Here is a 22,668-nt window from a genome sequence, read left to right on the forward strand (position 1 = left end):
TTTAACCTTTGTAGGGCTGTGTGCAAAGTGTTGTTTTGCAACAAGTTTCACCTCTATCCTTGTCAAATATTGGCTACTTGTCAGTGTCAGGTCAGGGGGGGGGGGGTACTCCTGTGATCACTATCCTGCACTCCATCCCTCACACCACTTCGGTTCACTTCACTCTACTACTGACATGAAAGTGTCACATATACAGCGTTAGACTGACGCAGTACAAATAAATATTCAATAATCATTGAAACATGAACTTTATAGTCAAAGTCAACAGACTCACTCTGTTTGTCTAGTGCAGACTCACAGTTTGGGACAGAACATAGATATGGCCTTATTTGTTTCTACTGATTGGTCACTTCTTTTTCCTGTGCAATCATGGCTGCTTTTTTTAACCTTTGTAGGGCTGTGTGCAAAGTGTTGTTTTGCAACAAGTTTCACCTCTATCCTTGTCAAATATTGGCTACTTGTCAGTGTCAGGTCAGGGGGTCCTATAGGCCTATATCAAAATTTGACAATCTAGGTACTGCTAAAGTTAGCAATATTAGTTATAGTGAAGCAATTTCTGGTAAGAGTTAAAAACAATTTGATTTGACTTTTTAAAAAATGTTTGAAATTAAAGAAACGTGTTTTCATCTGTGTTGATTTTGTCAACCTCCTGTGGACAGAGGAGGTATGCCTGGTGTTGTAAAGATGTGGATCTGGCAAATATTGGTTGGGGCAATGAGTGAAAGAGAGACACCTCACTTCTTTTAAATACTATTTTCCTTTTTTTGTGCAGCTGTTTAAAGGATGCACACAAAGAGATAATACCTGTAATATGATGGCATTTAAACTTTGTAAACTATAACAAATGAACATACCCAATCATAGGATCTGATTAATCCCAGGCGGGATGTTCTGGGATTAAGTTACTCTTTTAGTAATAATACGTTCTTAAGAACGTGAATGAGGCCCATTGTCCATATTGTAACAAATCAACAGAAGGATCAACTTCAATGTTACATCGTAAACTACCTTTTTCTAGTAATGTAAAGGATGTGTTGAAAAGTCTTTCATAAATAAGACAAATTTAATAACCCTCTTGAAGGTAAAAATAAAAGTTGGCTTCTGATTAGTGTTGAATCCCATTTTTGTCTGTGTTATTGGAAAAAAAAATCTTTGGCTTATTTTTAATGGCAAACACAACTTGCCTTCATAGTACTGCAGATATACCAATGTAATCAAAGGCTATTTGGTTAATGTAAATCACTTTATTAGCATCATACCCAAAAACAGGCATTAAAGAAAACTACATAGAAAAGTTCTTTCTCATTGTCTGATTTCCTTTTTTTGGTCCTATAAAGGCACCAGTATTAAAGGTCACATATTATGCAAAATACATTTAACCATGTTTTTAAAACACTAATATGTGTCCCTCGTCTATCTACAAACCCACCAATTATAAGAAAAGTCCATCTTCTCTGTCTTTTGCCTGCTCCACTTTTCAGAAAATGTGTGCTCAAACAGGTCGTTTGGAGATTTTCACTTTGTGACATCACAAAGGGCAGTAACCCCTCCCTCAGGTGGGTGACACTCCCACAGCTAGATGTTTGTTTTGCCCCCTGAGTCTGCTTTCTCACTGTAAACAGTAGGGCATGGAGCGAGAAAGCCCGAGCCACCCATGCTCTTCCAGAGGGGCGTGGTCAAAAACAGCTCATTTGCATTTAAAGCCACAGACACAGAAACAGCCTGTTCTGAACAGGGCTGAAATAGAGGGGTTTATAGACATGATCAAACATAGGATCAGAGTGGATTTTTTGCAAGAAACTTCATGGACATATTTTGGGGAGCTTTGAGACTCATTTAAACTTGTTGAAAAAGAGGATAATATGTGACCTTTTAATGTAATGTAAGCAATTGTGTGCGTTTAATGTCTGTCACTTTGTGACGTCCGAACTTGAAAGGTGTATAAATACACTTTACTTACTTACTAACTTAATGGGCCTTAAAAAAATCCTCATACTGTTTTTTTAACATTTAACTCACTTTCACTTTAAATAAAGGATTTTTTCACTCTGCGCTCAATAGCTCTCGGAATAATTATACCTGTTCCACTGACTGTTCATGTTCATAATCACATATTTCACTTTGATGTTTCCTGACATCTGAGTCAGTAATATTAATAGTCTCTACGAGCCATATTAATAATAATCAAGCACACTTTTTTTCTTCCCTTCGCTCTCTTTCAGTGATATGAAGCTAATTTAACAACATTTAATGACATTTAAGACAAAAGATATTACCATGTCGGAAAATTGAGATGTGACTCAAGGCATTTAAAATGTTGTCATCAGACTTTTTTTCTCTTGTCTCCAGGAGCCTCAGTTATTTTATGCTTTAAAAACAAAGAATTTCCTCACAAGAAAAACATTGGTTTTTGGTTTGGCTGTTTTTACTGAAACAAGGTCACACAACAGATTCAAAGTGCGTTTATTTATTTATTAATGTAGGCCTATTGATTAATTAATTAATCAATTAATTTATATTATTTTTGGCTTTTAATGCCTTTATTTAGAGATAGGACAGCAGATCGAGTCAGAAATGAGGGACAGAGAGAGAGGGGAATGACATGCAGGAAAAGAGCAACAAGCTGGATTTGAACCCGGGCCGTCCGCCTGAAGGACCACAACCCATGCACATGGGGTGTATACACAAACCACTAGGCCAACGGCACCCCGATGCCAAATGAGTCTTCGTATTGAATTCAAAATGTACACCATTTGTCCATGGTTTGAGGCGCAACACACAGAATGACCCACATTGCTCCACACAGGCATTTAACACAACATTTGCATATTCCAGAGGTCAGCCCCATGGTTAATTTAATTCACAGCAGCCGTCTTAAAAGCATTACTGTAATTGGCAGGTGTGGGTGTGTTCATATTTTAGCCAGTTCTTGTCATTTGCAGATTCAGAGGTGGTCTTCTCAAAGCCGTCTTCCTCTCAGCAGTCATGATCATAATGTATGATCAGATGATGCTGAACTGATCATGAAGTGCTTGTCCTTTGCTCTCTTTTAGTCTTATTAATATCTTTAAAATTCATGTCTTTAACAGGGTCATATCTCTTCAATCCCTCCTCCATCCCTCGTTTATTAATGGATTTTTGAATAGCAGCAACACAACTTACTCACAAAGGCTTGACACAACGAATACGAGCACTAAGAGCTCCCTCGAAGTCACAATGTCGGGATAAGAAGGGCAAATACATTTTCAAGGGACACCGGCGCATTATGAGCCACACTGCAATTTTCTCAAGTCACCACAACTTCTCTGTAAATTTGACCTTTCATCCAGTTCCTGCCTTCCATCGTGAATGACAAAAGGCTTCACTTCTTTGTTATTCAAAATATTATTCCATTGAGACGGCATAGGTGTTATTCATATAAATTTAAGGTGGCAGGAGCTCACTCTGTAGGGACCTGGGATGGGAATTGGAGGGTTGCTGGTTGAAGTCCCGATGTGGACCAAAATATATGGAAGTTGGTCTGGTAACTGGAGAGGCTGTGTAGCAGTGTGTAGAAGCCCCCACAGGTCCTGTTTGTGCATGTGTGTATGAAAAGCATGTCTCTGATTAACAGAGTGTAAACCAGAATTTATCTCAGGGACAAATAAAGTATGTCAAATAAAAGGCTATTGTTTACTGTATACTTGATATCATTTATTTATTTATTTATTCATGTGTTTGACGTGGACATACAGTAACATTGATGCTGTAACATTTAACCATGCAAGTCCCAGATGCACTGCTCTTAGTGTTAACTTAATGTATTACAAAATGCTGATTTGCAACATCTGTCCAGAGGAGGCTTTTAAAAATAACAGATAGAAATAAAGACAAATTAAAAAAAGAGGAGAAAGTGAAAAACAGTTCAGTTATAAACACAGTGCAGTTATGAATGAAACATGGATAAAATACAATTACAAAGAGAAGGCAGCAAAAATACATGACAGACATTTGTAATCTCATGTACGTTTACACGTGGAAACAATTTTGTTTCTCCTTCAGCCACGATTTAAATCATTAAAACTGTGTTTCATTTTCTATGCTATTTTTTTCTGTAAAGAAAGCTTAGTTTTTCCAACAAGACCTCCGCTGAGATCGTATCTGTTTCAGGACCCTCCTAATCCGGCCTTAAACTACAGAGTATTTTTTACAGTAAATCCATAATGATTCATGCCCCAATTCATACTTTTATTCTTGAACTGTTTTCTTTATTTCAAGCCTGTGTACACCCACACAGGTGTTAGTGATTGAGACCTTGATTATAACTTTGCTCTGGAATTTGTGGGTGTGGCCAAATGTGTTTGACTGCTCCACTAACCTATTAGTTTTGGAGTAACCTTTTGGGAAGGAGGACTTGACGACCATTTATCATACTTGTTGGTGCTTAGAATTTCATTCATGGCTCCACCTATTTACAACAATTTCCTGGTCAAATCAGCCAGAATAGTTCAAAACACCCCTGTGGGTGTAAAGAGGCTGGTAGAAGGTCTTCAGGAGTCTGTTGCAGACACTGAACGATCTGAGTCTCTTTAGAAACAACAGTCTGCTCTGTCCCTTCCTGAAGAGGGCGTCAGTAATGTGAGACCAGTCCAGTTTAATGTTTTTTTTTTGTAATTTATTTTAACTATGCCCTTGGTTAAAATGAGAAAACTTCATAAACTGGTGAGTTATAAAATATTTCAACTCCTGAGTGGTTTTACAGGTACCAAAGGTGTTCCTTGTACCAAGCTGTCAACATGTTTGTGCTTTAGTTGGCTATTTTGGAATATATTGCCTCATGTTTAGAGACAGACTCAAGAGGCCATGTGAGGAAGTGTAGTTATTTTCCCCCTTGTTGGCTTCATCTTTAACTTATCACCAAATACAAGAACAGCAAAGTAGAAGAAAGTGAAAAAGATTGTTTTTTAAATAAAAAAATTACTATGACAGTAGGGCATATTGATTTTTAGGCTATTAGAACTGTAGAAATGTGATATATAATGTCATTATAAAACGAGATATAACCCAGTAGGCCTCACAGACATTAGAACAGAAAGGGTCTTACTGTGCTGATTCTTTACATTACCACTTAACTGTCACACGACCTGTGAAATAAAAACAGCATCACTGTCATCAGAGAGCAGATCCGTAGCCCTGCAATTACTGCTTCTGTCAGAGGTCTTCCTCATCCTCGCAAATGAAGGGGAGATTAATTCACAAGAAATCTGTGATGGACAGCATCTGAAAGAAGAGACAGCAACCGCTTGACCTTTTTGACAGAAACACGTGTCAACACTGTGTTCTCAGTCCCCAGCTCCTCCTCCATCTCCTTGTACCCCCTACCACTCCTCCTTCTTTGTCCTCCTTTTTCTGTCACCTCCGCTCCTTCCACCTCTGCCCCCCTCCAACTTTTTCTCCTGTTCTGACATCCTCCACCTCCACCTCCTCCTCCTCCTCATATCTCAGACGGAGTTTCTGTCTCATGCTGACAGCTAACAACTAATTACAGGTAATCATCTAAATGGACAGTAATTACTTCAAGGAGGGAGGGGCTACAGTTTGTCTTTACACTGTTGTGAATTGGAGCCTAGCCCTTGACTCGATTTTATATGTCTTTTAACACCCCTTATATATACTGTATATATACACGCACACACACACACACACACACACACACACACACACACACACACACACACACACACACACACACACACACACACACACACACACACACACACACACACACACACACACACACACACACACACACCTTGATGATGTATTTTTAGGCATACTTACACTCTTTGAGATGCTCTTTTCTGGTTTATTATTTTCTCTGGCATGCGTTGGTAAAAATTGAAGAGACAGAGGAGAGAAGCGGATTAAACCAACTATTTTCCAACTTCTTTAGCAACCAAAAAACTCAGAGGTTACCATAAAACCATTAAATACATTTGTACTATAATTGTGGTTGATAAGTACCCACAATGTTTATTATCTACTTCACAGAGGGCTAGCTTGTGGTTGCTTAAAGGTCTATTATGTAAGATATTTACTGAATTAAATCAGAAAACGACCTTACTGTATCTTCACACATTAAGGAAACATGCTATGTTGAAGGCTTCTCTGACAACAATGCAGCAGCCAGTATGTCCTCCTTCTAAGATTCAAATTCGGTCTGGAATAGTTTGTTTTTGTTTTGACCAGAGAAGGTAGGCGCTTCTAAGGCACCCCCACATGGCCGTTTTGGACGCCCCTCATTTTGCCAGACAAACGGCAAACCAACAGGTGCTGCAGCAATGAAAACACGCAAGCAAACTGGTTCAGACAAAACTGATTCTACAGGACCTAAAAAACCTTGGCCTTTTTTGTAATAAGCTGCATGACCAGAAAAGTGGAAAAACTAGGATAAAAAGAGGACTAGGTCTACACTAATGTTTCCAGAGCTTATAAAACCCACTCCTCACCTCATCTTGGACAGTCGGACCACCTGTCCCTGTTCCTGCCCCCGGCCTACAAACCCCTCATCACCAGAACAAAACCACACATCAAGACATTGCAGATCTGGCTTCCTCAGCCCTGCAGGACTGCTTCGAGGACACTAAGTGGGAGCTCTTTGAACAATCAGACATTGAACACCACACCACCACAGTCCTGTCTTACATCAACTTCTGCCTGAGTACAAACAACGCATTGAGGACAACTTCAGTGTAAACTCAGGACGAGTACTGAAGGCATGTGCTGACCAGCTCACCACAGTATTCACACACATCTTCAACCTGTCACTACAGCAAGCCACTGTTCCCACCTGTCTGAAAACTGCCACCATAATCCCCGTACCCAAAACCTCAGCCATCACCAGCATGAATGATCAAGTTTTAAATTCCTGGGTGTGCACATCGCTGAGGACCTGACCTGGAGCCTGAACACCTCCCACATCATCAAGAGAGCCCAGCAGAGACTGTTCTTCCTGAGGACCATGAAACGCAACAGGCTACCGCTGCACAATAGAGAGCATTTTAACTTATTGTTGTACTGTGTGGTTCTCCATCTGCACTGCTGCAGAAAAAAAAGATCTGCAGCGGGTTGTGAAGACGGCTGAGAGGATTGTCGGGCCCCCTCTCCCAAACCTGAATGATATCTACTCGAGCCGTCTCCTAACACGGGCCACAAACATCCTGCAGGACCCCTCACACCTCGCTAACCCCCTCTTAACCACCCTCCCCTTAGGTAGACTGAGAACCCCCAACACACGCACAAACAGGGTGCAGAAGAGCCGTGGACACGCTACAAACACACACACACACAGATAGAACTCACCCCCGGACTCAGTGCAAATCCTGATATCCTTATATTTTATTTATTATTTATTATTATTTATTTATTTCTGAGTATTTATTACATTCTTTTGCAATTTTTTCACAGCTATGAATGTGTATGTGGATATGGGTGAGATGTGCTTGGATTTTGTTTGATTTTGTGTATGTGAACATATTTTTTATATGCTGCAGCTGGATTGGTCCTACAGAGTTTCGTTGTATTAATTTGCAATGACAATAAAGATCTATCTATCTAAATATTGGAGATGCTTTGGAAAAATGGAGAGGTTAGTACACAGAAAGGCTTCAAGACGGATGCAGAGCGGGCTAAACACGGAAGCATCAGTGTCCACAACATGGCAACATGAGTGCACGTCGACTGTAGGATGGGGCATGGGGGGAGACAGCTCTCTTCAATGTTTTGAATTTGGACCGCAGTACCCATTTTAAAGTCTAGGGGTCGGATTAACATATTGCTCCTTTAAGCTTCTTTATCAAATTAAGTCTGAGACATTTCTAGAATATTGCAGGACAGTCTGATACTGACATTTTCCTGAGTTTTTCTTTTACACATGTACCTCACAGGGGAAGATTTTCTCTGTCTGAGAAGGGGACCGTCAGGAGGCAGGGCATGACATAAAAAGGATGCTTCGGAAGAAACAACGTAATATTTACAACACATCAATTTGTGGTTTTCAATGAGGATGTCCTATGCACTGTGTACTAAAACACCACAGTAGGTTTGTATCACAGGTTCTCCTCATCAATTTAAACCAATCCAAGGCATGTGCTTGTCAATGTTCACAATGAAAAGTTTTATTTTTTTTCACAAGTTGTATTATTTTAATGGAACACACACATAGAGAACATATATTATATTTACATTCAGAATTTAAAAAAAACGTGATAGAAGAAAATATCTTTGCTCCTCTTAGTTTTTCACTACACACAGGCTCAATCTGAAATATGGTAAAGACTTTTTTACATTCATATTGGTGTCATGTTACAGGTTTAAAGAATACAACCATTGTGGGAAAATTGATCCATTTCATTATTAGCTTTTTTTGTGCCTTAACAGAGCCCTTATTACACGCAGAGCAGTATCAGTAAACCTGACCCATCCCTGCAAGTACTCTGCGTGTGTGAAAGGAGGACACTTGAGGTTAAACAGGACAATAAATATGAAAGGGTTATTGCTGTCAGTATAGCTGAGGACAGTGCAGTTTTTTTTTTGGATTTACATACCGTCATTTAGAAAATGAATATTATTCATGAAAATACCTCAAATCATTAAGACAGAGAGGGCTCTAATAATTAGATTAGTTTTAATGTAATCATAGTGTAACCACGTTGTCTGCAGGAGACAGAATCCAGCCATGTTCTTGTGATATGGTCCGTCAAGTTGACCTGTTATACTTTCAATATTATGCAACAGTATTGTAGAATAGAATCTATAACAAAATCACTCCAGCAAAACAAAAGACACTTAAAACAGACACTGGATTAAATGTGTAGAATTAATAAAAAAAAGTATATTTTAAAATCATAAAGGATAAACAATAATGGGGATTTAAAATATATAAAAAAAGGTTCAGTGACTGAGACAATTCACTTGATATATTCAGATTTTTTTACATCCGTATCACTGTGTCATGTAAATGGTAAATGGATTGTACTTTAATATGTTTTCTAGTCTTGAGACCACTCAAAGCCTTTTTAAGTTCATGTCACATTCACCCCTTCATACACATATTCATATTTTCATACAATGATTGTGAAAGTTGCTTTACACTACGGATGACTGCCAATCATTATACTCATTTATTTTACTGATATTTTGCTTGAATTTTTGTCCATAAACAACACAGTCTCTAGACCTCTTCCAAATAGCTTCCAGAACTTGTGTGCATGGACATTTAGTTCCCTGTCTCTTAGTCAGCAATCATTTCTAACAAAGGAAGTCAATTAAAAGTTCACGTTTTGCTCGCCACCCTAAAAATGTATATAAAGACACAAAATGACGGACTGATGGTTTGGACTGATGGACTGGACTGATGGTCTGGACTGATGGACTGGACTGATGGTCTGGACTGATGGACTGGACTGATGGTCTGGACTGATGGAGTGGAGCTGTGGACGGGTCAAACAAACAGGACTATCATCCAGGATACTGTAGTTTGAGTCCTTTGCAAGACCAAAGTCAAAATATGATTATTTTTACTGACACATATCAACAACTGTTGGTGACTTTACTTACATTTCTTATTTTATACTTCCATTAATCAACCTGATTAATAACAAACTTTAAACTATTATTATTTAAATTAAACTTTAATAACCACTTTTTTTTCCAAAGCAAAACCTTGTAAGGTCTAGGTTGAAAAACAACCTCATAATCTTACGGTGATAGCCAATCTTCCTCAAGAAAGATCTCACCCTTTTATAAGATGTTTCAGACAACAACTGAAAAGTGTGTGAGGGGCTCATAATAAAGCTGAACTCTACTTACACTTGGGTCTTTTTACACATTCTCCTAGCAACAAACACACTCATATTTTTTATTCAAGATTTTTGGTTCATATTTGTGGCAATTCCTTTTACAGTATGCAAGTGTTGGCTGTGTGTGTGTGTGTGTGTGTGTGTGTGTGTGTGTGTGTGTGTGTGTGTGTGTGTGTGTGTGTGTGTGTGTGTGTGTGTGTGTGTGTGTCTGTCTGTCTGTAATAGTAAATTGCTGACTTGATTAAGGCAGGCCTTCTATCCTCACTCATTTAATTACTAGAGAAAAGGTTAATGCCACAATGCAATTTACCAAATGTGATTTCTTAGCAGCTATTAACTGTGTGGGTGTGTGTGTGTTTGTGTGTGTATGTGTATTTGTGTGTGTGTGTGTGTGTGTGTGTGTGTGTGTGTGTGCGTGCTGTATGTAGTGACTGTGAGGGGGATGGCTGGTCTTTTTGTAAGTGTGTGTGTGTGTGTGTGTGTGTGTGTATGTGTGTGTGTGTGTGTGTGTGTGTGTGTGTGTGTGTGTGTGTGTGTGTGTGTGTGTATGTGTGTGTGTGTGTGTTTGTGTGTGTATGTGTATTTGTGTGTGTGTGTGTGTGTGTGTGTGTGCGTGCTGTATGTAGTGACTGTGAGGGGGATGGCTGGTCTTTTTGTAAGTGTGTGTGTGTGTGTGTGTATGTGTGTGTGTATGTGTGTGTGTGTGTGTGTGTGTGTGTGTGTGTGTGTGTGTGTGTGTGTGTGTGTGTGTGTGTGTGTGTGTGTGGGTGTGTGTGTGGGTGGGTGTGTGGGTGGGTGGGTGGGCGGAGGACATTTCAATCACCCCAATGCAATCAAATACACAGACCAGTATTAAAAAGGTTATTTTAGATGAATGTAAATTGGGTAGAAAATACTTATTTCTGTGGACAATCTAAATGTACTATCTAATCTTCATGTGAAGTTTTAAAAAATCCTTCCTTTTTTTCTGCCTTCATTTGAGAGACAGGACAGTGGATAGAGTTTGAAATCAGGGGGACAGAGAGGAGGGAATGACATGCAGGACAGGAGCCACAGGTTGTACATACTGTACATTTAAATCTGAGAAAGTCACCAGAGCTCTTGCTTAAATTATACAACTGAGGTTTGTAGAAATGACCTCATGTTCCAGCATCATCCTTAATAAGATACCCATTCCCCATGTCCACTACAGTATATAAAGACTGGATAGGTATTTTACATTTTACATACACCAAGTCCCAGGTGAGTTTCCACTAAATCAGGTCTTCTTCTTCTTCTATCATAACGTCTTTGACATATCATAAGCAACATTAAAGCATCATTACAGTCACAGCACAGTGACTAAAGGGTGACATCAGATGTGGGCAAGATGCATAAAAATAAAGACATTTCACGGCATGAGGTAAGAACCAAGTGTTAGAAACAATTATTCTTGTTTCTTTTGAATAACGTCCCTGGATAAAACATCAAATGTGCGACGCTTCAGCTCCCCACTGGCTCTGTGATGTTGTCCTTTCTCTCAGGGTCAGTGGGTCTCCAGCTGCTCCAGAAGTCTCTCTGTAAGGGTGATGCGTGTGCGTGTGTGTGTGTGTGTGTGTGTGTGTGTGTTTTGAGGGACTGATGGCATGCTTCAGTTGATGAGGAAAAGCTCAGCAGCTTGTATCTGTCTGTAGTCAGCATATTTTGGCCCTGTCTTTTCTTGGACTGGGCCAAAGCAAACTGTAATAGAATGAAGGATCTCTCAACCATTAAATATGAGGTTCAAGTTAATTATTTATCAAATTATTTAAGAAGACAATTTACAATTTTTGAGTGTATGTAGAAATAGAGCAAAAAGGAAAGTAATAATGAAAATGCAAGGCTGTGTTCTGACCAAGAGAACAGGTCAAAAAGCTCCAGCAACACTTGTAGTTAGAAGATCAACTTCTGAATTTGTTAATAACGTTGATCTTCTAAGTGTTGCTGGAGCTTTTTTTTTTTTTTACCTCTTCAAGCCTTTAACTCTTCATGCACCTTTACCAGTTGGTGAAGTTGTGCCAGAAAATCCCATCCTTCTTCTGTTCAAAATAAATCACTTTTTCACAAGGCACAATTATAGACAACTCCAAGCAAAGATGTTAAAAAAGCAACATGTTCAAACATATTTATATGTATTCTGAATCAATCATCTTAATGGTCTGAATAATCCATGTCTTTATCGACGCACACTGTTACATGGGATAGATCTTTTTTCAAACTTATCAGATTTGATTTGAAGAAAATAACAGTTATACATAATTTGGGGCGTGACTGATATGACTGCAATCGGGCAAATTCTAGCTGTTTGCCAGGAGACTTAAGGCCCACCTCAGCTCCACTTTTTTGCCTATTACTATTGACCCAAAGTTAGGTTGAGACACAATATGGTGACCGGCATTGTTGGGCTTCAAAAGTTTGCTTCAGAAGCAAACGGGTGATGTCACTGATGCTACGTCCATGTTTTATAGTCCACAATCTCAAGAAAGAATTTGAATTAAGCAAAAGTCTGTTGAGCTAAAGATCTCCTGATCTCCAAACATATTTTTAAAAGTCTGAAAGTTCTGTGCATGTTTTTTCTTGCAGACATTCTTGGAGCCCTTCATTGCAATAACATTAAAAAAAAATTCAGTAGATGCAAACAGCTGCAGTAAGAAAGATTGTAGCCTATAAGATATACTTGATTGCTTGACTGATATGCTATATAGCTTTACCCAGTACATGATGACGTTCTGCTCTCTGCTCATGTGTCATCTCATCTTCATCTTCGTCTCATAAAATTATTTTAAAAAGCCATTGCTGGTCTGCTGGGGCCTGGCTTGAAATGGTTTAGATCCTGTCTGAGTAGAATCAAAATCATTTAATTGCAATATGGTCATAAGCACCCATCCCCCCTAAATGTGGTATCCTACAGGGTTCAACTTTAGGGCCTTTGTTATTTAAATCTAACATGCTCCCCCTTAACACTTTTCTTTGAAGAAATAACATCTTAAACCACTGCTATGCTGATAAGACTCAATTCTAGCAGTTTTATGGGGATGTTATTGGTAATAAACTGCTGGTGAATGTGAAAATAGATCCACAAAGATATTCATGGATCCCCAACTGCATACATAAGCAAATGTGTACACAGATCCACAAATGCATTAGTAGATCGAGATATATGCACACAGATCCATATACTGTATGTGCGTAAATAGATCAGCAAATGCGCACACAGATGTCGATGGGTTGCAGATACATTAAAAAAAAAACTTATGTCGTGAAAAAGTCCCAAGCAAATACAAAACTTGTTCATAACTGTAACTGAAGCTCAAATCGCTTAATTTTCTGTGTAGCATATGTTTCTTTTGGTTTGGGTAACTCTTTCTTTGTCACTTCTTAAAGGATCCACAGTAAGCTTCAGAGTATTTGAAGGGTGTTATCTACAGTTGCACATATAAAATTGTGCATGTACTCTCCATTACCAAAAAGTAAAAAGTCTGGTTTGGGGGTCAGAGAGCCAATGGTAATGTCCCTCAAATATATGCAAACCGGGTACAGGACATCCCTGCATGCAAAATCTTCCTTACATTGATCAAATTATTTAAAAGCCTAACTCTGGTATGGATGAATACTTTATTCTTATTGGCTGCAGGATGTTTATGAACTCTTTAGAGTTGGACACCGATAAAGTTGTTCCAAGTAATTTCTTTGTTCACCAATCTAAGTTAATCTGTCGGCTGGGTATCAACTTTACCTAGCCTCTGTTTACGATAATGCAAACTATATTGAATTACAGCAATAAAAACGTTTACATTTCTATGACTCTGTTTGAACAACATGCCATTTGGTAACAGGATCCAGCTGAAAAAGAACAACTTGAAATAACATGTAGAAACTTGTAGACCCCTGACTCTTTGGGTGTTCTGAAAATATTAACTAGTAAGTTGTTTTATTGAATCTGAGGCATTAAAAAGTTGTTTACTTTTAGCTTCCTCTGCTGAGAAAACTCAGATAACAGCATCTATTACATACTGTTTATTCAGAGTCGCCATCAGCCTCTCCATCATTTGCAGTAGCTTTTTTTTTGATCATTCCATTTTCTTGCCCATCTTTAATATGAGCTCTTTAATCTGTTGTTCTTATTAAATACATTTTCAGACTTATGTGAATGATTTCCTCTCTGTAAATTCATTACCCTCTCTTGCTCTGAGAATCAGTCGGTTTCTAAAAGACCATTTCATTAACTTATTCAATTTAGTTCAAAATGGAAAAACCTAATTGGCAAATCGTTGTGATATCTGTATGTATGCGTTTGTGTGTGTGTGTGTGTAAGAGTCCGTACATGTGCATGTGTGTGAGTGCATGCGGTGTTAGTCCAGTGAATAAAAGAAAGCTTTTAATTGCATTGTTCTCTGATCAAGGCATGTTTATTAGTGGGTGAAAGTCACATTAACCTTTCCATCGGCCCTGACATTTCCTCTCCTTCTAAATGGAGAATTAAAGACCATTGGAAAGTCATTAGTGAAATTTACTGCTTCTGTTGGCTGGTCAGCCATTAGAGAGGCTGCAGGACCACAGAACACCCTTCATAGTCTTCTGCCAAGTCACTTTTTTATTGTTTAAAGGAGAAGTAGCCAATGAAAGCTCTTCCTTCAAGAAGAACATTTATGCCAGGTGGAAAGTTAACAAAGGTGAGAAGAACTGCAGTTTGATTTGGGATATTTTTTACATTTGTTTTTATTTGTTTATTTTGACAGGGGCAGTGTGAAGCCAATTAGCTGTACCAGAGTTAGCCATGAGCTAATTTACATCTCTAGTCCCTGGGCAGGAGACAGAGACAGCAGCTCTGTTAAGAAATAAAATATACACTAAAACATCTCCACAACATTACAAAAGGACAATATTAAATTCATCCACAGTGAAATACAATATATATTATTTTCTTCTTTATTTTTTTACCTCTTCCATTTATACACTTCTACCTGAACATACATATACTTTTCTCTCTTACAAATCACATTTTTTTCTTCTATACTGCAGAGTATATATTTTTCTTACATGTGCAATATTTATTTATATTCTGTACTCATGGCAAGATACGTTTTACTGTGCAATATACTTTACCTGCAAGTACCTTCAGCAATTACATTACACATCTTTCTTGAATGCAAGTTGTTAGTAGCTGTGGATGCCTGAATTGTGTGCGCACTTTAAGTTGAAGCTTTTGTAATTTCGTTGTACAATTGCAGCCTGAAGTTCCTCCACAATGGCATACATGATACAATATAATTCCATTCAAAAGCTGAATAAGCTACACTACACACTAAACAGAGTTCATGAAACGTCATGTGTTTATGTGTGATGAAGACATGATTGAGCTGACTTTGTGCCAGGATTTTATTTTAGAATTAAATTCAGTAAAGCTACAGCACTCATTGAATTTACTCAATTGTGTAGCTCTTTTAGAGACGGCTGATTTGCCCAACTCAGAAGATCTGTTCTGTATGACTCAATCCCCTCTCTTGGCCGTCCTGAGAGGAAACCACCTGCAAGGATCACCTCAACAGACAACACTTCCCATCCATACAACAGCAGGTAGGAAGGGATGAAAATGTTATTCTTTAAACCCTTTTTGGCATATCCTGGTTCTGTCTGTGAAATCAGAGTCCTGAAGAACAGAAAGATATTCAAGGATAAACCACATCCTCCCCAAGGTAAGACTAAAAACTCATTGTCGACCAATTTTTTTACAAAAGTTTTTATTTCACATGCACACCTATGGAAGCTTAGAGTGTTCAATTAACCTAACAAGCATGTCTTTGGACAGTGGGAGGAAGCCGGAGTAACCAAAGGACAACGCTAACCACTGCACCACCGTCTTGCTGTGAGGCGACAGCACCAACCCCAGCACTTCTGTGAAGCTAACTCTTATAGCCTCCACTTTCAACACAAGACATTCAAAGGTTGGCTTATATATCACAGAGAATTGTCAAATTTAAAACATCATGCATGAATGCATCATATATCTTTTTTTCCCCTCCACGTGGTAGTATTGTTAATTTTAAAGTAAATTAATGTTTGATATTTTCTTTGTTGAGGTGTAAAGCACTACTCTGTGGACAAGTGATTTTTTCAAATGAGCAGACAAGTTTTATCAGTAACTGTCAGTAGGTAAGGCACATAAGGAATACTGAACAAAGCATCAACTCTGCACAAGTAAACGTGAATGTGGAATAGTGCAATGCCCTGTTTCTATTAAAACATTTTCTGCACTTTGGTCTCACATGCACAGGGCACAACACTTTTGCAGGCCTCAGACTAAACTCAGTCAGTTCAAGGGAAATCTTAACTGTGGTGTTGAATCATGTTCCTATGTGGCAGAAGATATGTCGACATTATGCACTCACTAAAGATTTCATATTAAAGGTGGAAAAAAAGCCGTCTGTCCCTGTGAAAACAAACAGACAGACACGGCTCAGGTGTTGAATGAAGCAGAAAATGTCGGCTGTAGTCATCCCTCTGAGGAGAAGTCAACTCCATGTGGAGGAGGAAAGTGATCAGGAGCTATTTTTACTTAGCTTGGCTGTTTTTTCACCTAAAAATGCAAGCCTCTGTAGAGGATCTCCGCACTCTATACAGTGAAAGAGAAATGAGATCTGACAAAACAAGGAAGACAGTTTTTTTTTTTACTACATTGAGCCCATTTATCAGGGAACTTTAATTCCCATTGAAAAGAGACTTTTGAAAGGCCTCTTCAGACAGTCCAGTTTTGGAGAGCATTTGAACAAATCCAAAAATCATACCTCTCCCAACATCATTGTACAGGACGCTGCAGATGGAAAATAGTGTACATGTAAAAGAAAAAGCTCTATTAAAAAGGTATGCCTTCTTCACTTTCCATCATTTTTTAACAGGATGCATTTGAGGTTTGGAATTAATTTTACTCATGCAGTTGGTGTTACTATGCAGAGAAAATTACTTTTGTTCAAGAGAAAGTGTTCTCAGACCTTATAAAAGACCTCAAAGATTTAGAGGATACAGGGATTCAGACCGACGATGGAAATACCCGTAAAGCATCCTTCATTTCCATGATACTCTTGGCTCACTCTGTGAGGTGGCTTCTGTAGATACTGACTGATTGAAAGGCAATACTTTTAAAAAGTCACCTCTTAAGTGATGTATTGTTTTAGAAGATACAGTTTCTGATTTATAAGTGACATGAAGTAATCCAACACAGAAAGCCTGCAAAAATGTATTATACCCCATCTTTTTCTACCAAAAAACTGTATATAAGCAACTAACTTTGTAAATAATCGATAAACTCACACAACTGTTTATTGCTTGTGTTTTTACTCAATTTCATTGGACTATTAAATCTGAATATTCTGTGGTAATGTGAATTACTTACAATTAATAAATAAATACTAAGAACTAATTAAAAACACCACTATCATCAAACATAGTATTCTCACAACAAGTACAGGTCCATATTTGAGCTTAAACGTTTGTTGGGCTTTGTCATAGGATTCTTTAGCCCACGTGTTGATTTGAAGATGTACATTAACTCCCTGACCATCCTGACAAAACAACTCACTCATGTCTCTCGTGTCCTTTCTGTAGAGCTCAACAAGAATAAGATGGACCCCACCCAGGGGCAAGATAAGCATTGAAGTTTCTATTTAAGACAGCTGTGCAGCTGACAAATAAAAAATGCTTTCTTCAAAGAGTCACTGTGTGCTTTCCCCCTGCCATAACAGTGAGGTGCCGTAATCATATGACCAGGGGGATGAAAGAGTTCTTAAGTCTGTCTGTGGAGCAGCATTGGGACAGAAGTCTGCCACTGAACACACTCCTCTGCCTGGTGAAGGTGCTGCGCAGAGGGTGCTAGGTGTTGTCCAGGATGGAAAGCACTTTGTCCAAAGCCCTTCTCTCTGCCACCTTCACCAGAAATAAATCAAACTAGGAGTATTCTTTTCACAACATTTTTGTTTACGTAGATATCTAAAGATTGTTCCTTAGACACATGTACAGTTTGAATTAAAACCACTAAAGATATATGTGTTATCCCAGTAGACTTAAAGATAGAGTCAGTGAATTATGACATCAAATTTTATGTCCAGGTTACGCTGGCATAAATGTAGAAGGAATCCCTGCAGAGGAATCAGATGTTGCTCTGAGTGTATGCAGGACACAGGAGCTCTGAACTCACCCGACAGTGAACACTGCCCTCTAGTGGTTAGACTATGTGCCCACTTATACAATGTGAAGAGAAAGATCAGGGACAAAAACTGCTCAGCCGCAGTTAAAAATTGAAACTTTTATATTTTTTCTATCATTTAAAAAAAAAATCTTCCAGTCATGAAAAAAACAACAACTCCTTACCCAGTAGAGCCTTTAGACAATATAACTTGATTAAACCCTTACAATATGTTTACAGATGTTTTCTTACTCATTTACAGTAATCTGTTGCAACATACACACCAGTAAAGCAGCTGAAGAATGTAAAGCTACAGTGTACAGACCATTAACAGAGAACTAGACAACTTTGGATATTTTGATAACCGAGTGAGAAGATGTGTATGTGTATAACAAAGCTGCCATCCTAAGTATCCTTGGTTTTCATTGTTCCTGGTGTTCCAACCCAAAGCCAGTTTGTTGCAGTATTGCTTTATAAAACGAAAATTGTATAGGCTACTGTTAAAAATGTATTGTTTTATTTGCATAGCATTACCTTTCTAAATGTAAAGCAATGTGTTACTGTGTTTTGAAAGGGGCTTCATAAATAAACAAATAAGGTTTAGAACATTGTAAAAAATGAGGGGGGTACAACCAAAAATGTGGATTTAATTTTTACAAGGGCCCATGAAAGTTAGAGCATTTCAAAAATCTGAAGTGGAAAATAAATCTTTATTACAATTCAAATCCAGCTTCATTTAAATTCAACAGAGAGACACTTGAATTAAAGCATACTGACCAATGATGTTACCTAAAATCACGTTTTGTTTCTGATTTTATTTAAAGATAAAAGTTGTTTTACAGTGTTTGGGCTTAGTTGATTCCGTTCTTTTGATACCAACACCATTTTGCATTGTACAGAGGAGGCTGGTGTGCACAAGAACTGTAGTGCCAGCTGGTAGAGGTCAGGGTAGACAGACAATTCACAAACTGAGCAGTAAACATAAAAAGATTACCAGAGGTGGTTGCAGGCCCAGCAGCTTGGGTTGACGTTGAAGGTTGAGCTGGTGTGTCTGATGGCAATGGAGGGACATCTGGCATTTTAGTGATGCTGGCACACTCAGCTTTCTATGAGGGGCCAGGAGGGACTCTATTCAGAATTGCCAGGCATATTCATGTACCTTTCCTGTCACATACACATATGAAACCAAACTCATTCACATACTATACTGAAAACCACACACACACACACACACACACACACACACAAGTGAAATGCTTTTACATACACGACTGAAACACTCTCACACAAACAACTGAAAAGCTGTCATGAAAACTACTGAAAAGCGTTCACACGTACTAGTAAACTGTGCTCATATACACAGCTGAAAATGCTCTGACACAGGAATTGCTGTGTCAGAACGGACATTTGACCTTTGACCTCTGAAGGGTTTAAACGATCTCCGGATGTTCACTGAAGGATAAAGTGTGTTTACTTTGAACCCTTACAGCAGCAGTTAGATCATTAAAGTGTAATGAAACGAGTTGTAAACATGAAAAACCTTTTATATATTTAAAAGAATTTATAGATTTCAGTATGTTGTATGAGAGGATTTCAGCCCCTCATTCACACACTATACTAAAAACTTCACACATATACAAGTGAAATGCTTTTACATAGACAACTGAAAAGCTACAAGAAGGTTTTCCGATATACTAAAATGTGTTCATATACAGGGCTGAAATGCTCTCGTATAATATTTGTGAAACCTAACAGTTCAGTAGTTAATACGAGCATTAAAAAGGAAGGCCTTCCTTTCATCTGAATAAAACAGAAGAAGAAGACTCCACTCTAGGATGTGTGCTGTTGCTGAATTACTTCAACCACAATGTATTTTCATCTGATCCTCTTTGTTTTTCAATTCCAAACTTTATTTTTTGAGGTCAGAGGCAATGAAGAGGATGTTGTAGGTTTTTTCACTAGCGCTCTGCGATGCATTGAGTCACTGCAAAGTGAAGAGTCCAACAATTTGGATCAGGAGAGGCTTTATAGAGTGCTTGATAATCATACACGTACTCTATATGCATTTCTTGCTGTGTCCAGATATGATCATGTCAATAGGGATGTCATTATAATAGGATCACTGAATAGATGCTTTCCCAACTTTCTGCATGAACATGAGGCCAGACAGAGATCCACTGATGTGACCAACAGTTTGAGACCCCCAACAGCCATGACAGGCCATCCAGGTCGGCCCAGATACAGCATAACCGCCGTACAGATTTCTCACTGTGTGTCAATTGGTATGACATGGCAGTCGAACATAAACAAGGAACCTAAAACAGTGAGCTCTCTTCACTGAATCTTTCGTTTTAAGTTTTGTACTTTTTTCAAAAGTTCAGTTTGATCCAACTCAATGACTACCTTCTGCAGAAATTCTAACGTGAAGCAGATCTTGATAGGGTATCTCATATTAAGAGCGTACAAAACTCTGAACAGCATGGCAGCGGCAAGGGCCAAACTTCTCAGGACCACCACACCCTCTATGATGACTCCCACATCGGAATATTCCAAGTTGGTACTCTCTCTGGTCACATAGATGCCCACTGTTTGCCCAATAGCAAAAAGGTTGTTCGCCCCAGTCATGTCCTGGTAAAAGGAAAATAATATTGGGTCAGGTTCAATTTTATTCTCACTTGTCGATGCGAAGCGTCAGTGTATACCACAGGTGAGTGACAATGTATTTATTTTGCACCAAACTCAACATTTCATAAGTTTCTTCAATAAAATCACAAGCTCAAAACGTACACTCTGAAAAATTAAATTAGTAGGTAGAGGAAATAACTCTCCAGTCTGCTAATAAAAAAACATACAGACCATTATACACAAACAAAGCTTTAATATTAAATTATTTATTCATAATTTGTTTTACTGATAATCTGATAGTGAACGCTGTATTTCATAAACACTAAGGATGTCTCAGGATTATTGACAATGTTTTATTGATGGATCAAAATTTCAGCTAAACAGGCTGCATAACATTTTCAAACCGTACGATCATTAATGTTCATGATGAATGTAAAACGTGTTTCTGACAGACGACTCCCACTCTGTCAGACTGTCATTCTCATCATGATACAATTTAAAAGAGCAAACAGTCTGAGTGATGATGACAATACATGTTCGCATTTATAATAATGAAGGTTTTAACACTTCAAATTCACAGACTTTTTGTTTGATGGTGAATCAGAAATCAAATCAAATAGGTCTATTGGGGGTGATCAGCCTACGCTCTTTTATATTACTTTTATGGAATTTATAAGCCTACTTAATATTTTGTTGTTAATCTTCATATCATACACTTTTTTTAATCCCAGCTCATCGCAGACTGACTCTATAAAAACTGACAGAGGTTATCAGTCTGTTTAAATGTCTGACGTTCCGTTAAGCGTCTTTTTAATGTCCGTGTTTTCTCTGTTATTAAACTCTGCTGATGTTGATAAGTTTCACTGAACTCCCGATCCTCTGCAGCGTCCAATCAATGAGTGATATTCGAGAGGGGGGGCGGGTCTGTCAGTAAAAAGTCTTCCAGGAAGGCTGGTCTCGTGTTTCTTCGATCATAGCTCCTCAGAGTTATTTCCTCGATCCTCGGTGCCAAAATGAGAGACTTGAGACGTACTTCAACATGGCGGCACGGAACGACTTCCGGTTCAAGTCAGGTCATGCCAAGGCAAAAGGCATTAACTTCCATTTGTTACTGTATTTCACTTGGTTGCATGGTTAAAATAACACAACCAACACTATTTCTTTGCTACACTTTAGTCAAGCTACTGTGTGTGTCAGAAGTGCTTGATGACAGATATTAAAACAAAGGCATAACACCTTAACTCCACTGCAATAAAACAGTAACTTCACTTTGATCTGCAGTAAAACAAAGGCAGAAGAACTTAACTCAGTTTGAGCATTCCAGAATGCTGCAGTTCAAAGGCAAAGACCCTGATGAGTGAAGTTACTGGACTCTGTCTTGGTTTCTCCAGGGCTTTTGGAAGTTAAGGCAAATTCAACCTATTTTCTAAAAAACAAAACAATTGACTCAAGATATCTGTCCACATAATAAAGCACATCTGTAATGTTCCAAAAATGACAAAAACTCATTTTTTAAAAAAGTTACTGCCTTTTGCCTTTGTAGGGCAGAGATGTGAAACATCTCATTTATCCCATTTTCTTAATCAATCCCAAAAATATCCCTTTTTCCTTCTTCCTGAAGCGGCTGTTTCAGGTCAGGTCCTTTGAGGCTAATTAATACGGGCAGTGTGAGGTGTGACAGGCTGAAGGGTGGAGCCTCTCAGCCACAGTCATTTCCCCTTATCAAAGAAATTGTCAAATTCAAAAAGTTCAGTCTGCCAGGGGTCTGGGGCAGTTGACAGTCCCACTACAACATCTAACTACTAAGACCCTGGCACTAAATAAGGGACAGAATACTGAGGAACAGAAGCTGCCCTGACTGACACGTCGTCTTCTTGATCTGAAGTCTGAAGCAGCAGAAAACTGCTCAGTGTCCGCCACTCATCAACATGACAACTGTTTTTGTCATAATGAAAATGCTTACAAATGGCACATTTTGTTTTGTTTCACTTCATCTTATCTCAGCAT

At 38.5% G+C, this 22,668-nt stretch overlaps 1 protein-coding gene across 1 annotated transcript in view; it reads left to right on the forward strand.

The window, feature by feature from the left end:
• Positions 1-22,668, forward strand: part of LOC132973115 (carbohydrate sulfotransferase 6-like) — a 366,303-nt gene that overhangs the window by 139,435 nt on the left and 204,200 nt on the right. The gene's annotated exons all lie outside the window — the stretch shown is intronic.

This window comes from Labrus mixtus, chromosome 4, assembly GCF_963584025.1.
Source record: "Labrus mixtus chromosome 4, fLabMix1.1, whole genome shotgun sequence".
Classification (NCBI taxonomy): Eukaryota; Metazoa; Chordata; class Actinopteri; order Labriformes; family Labridae; genus Labrus; species Labrus mixtus.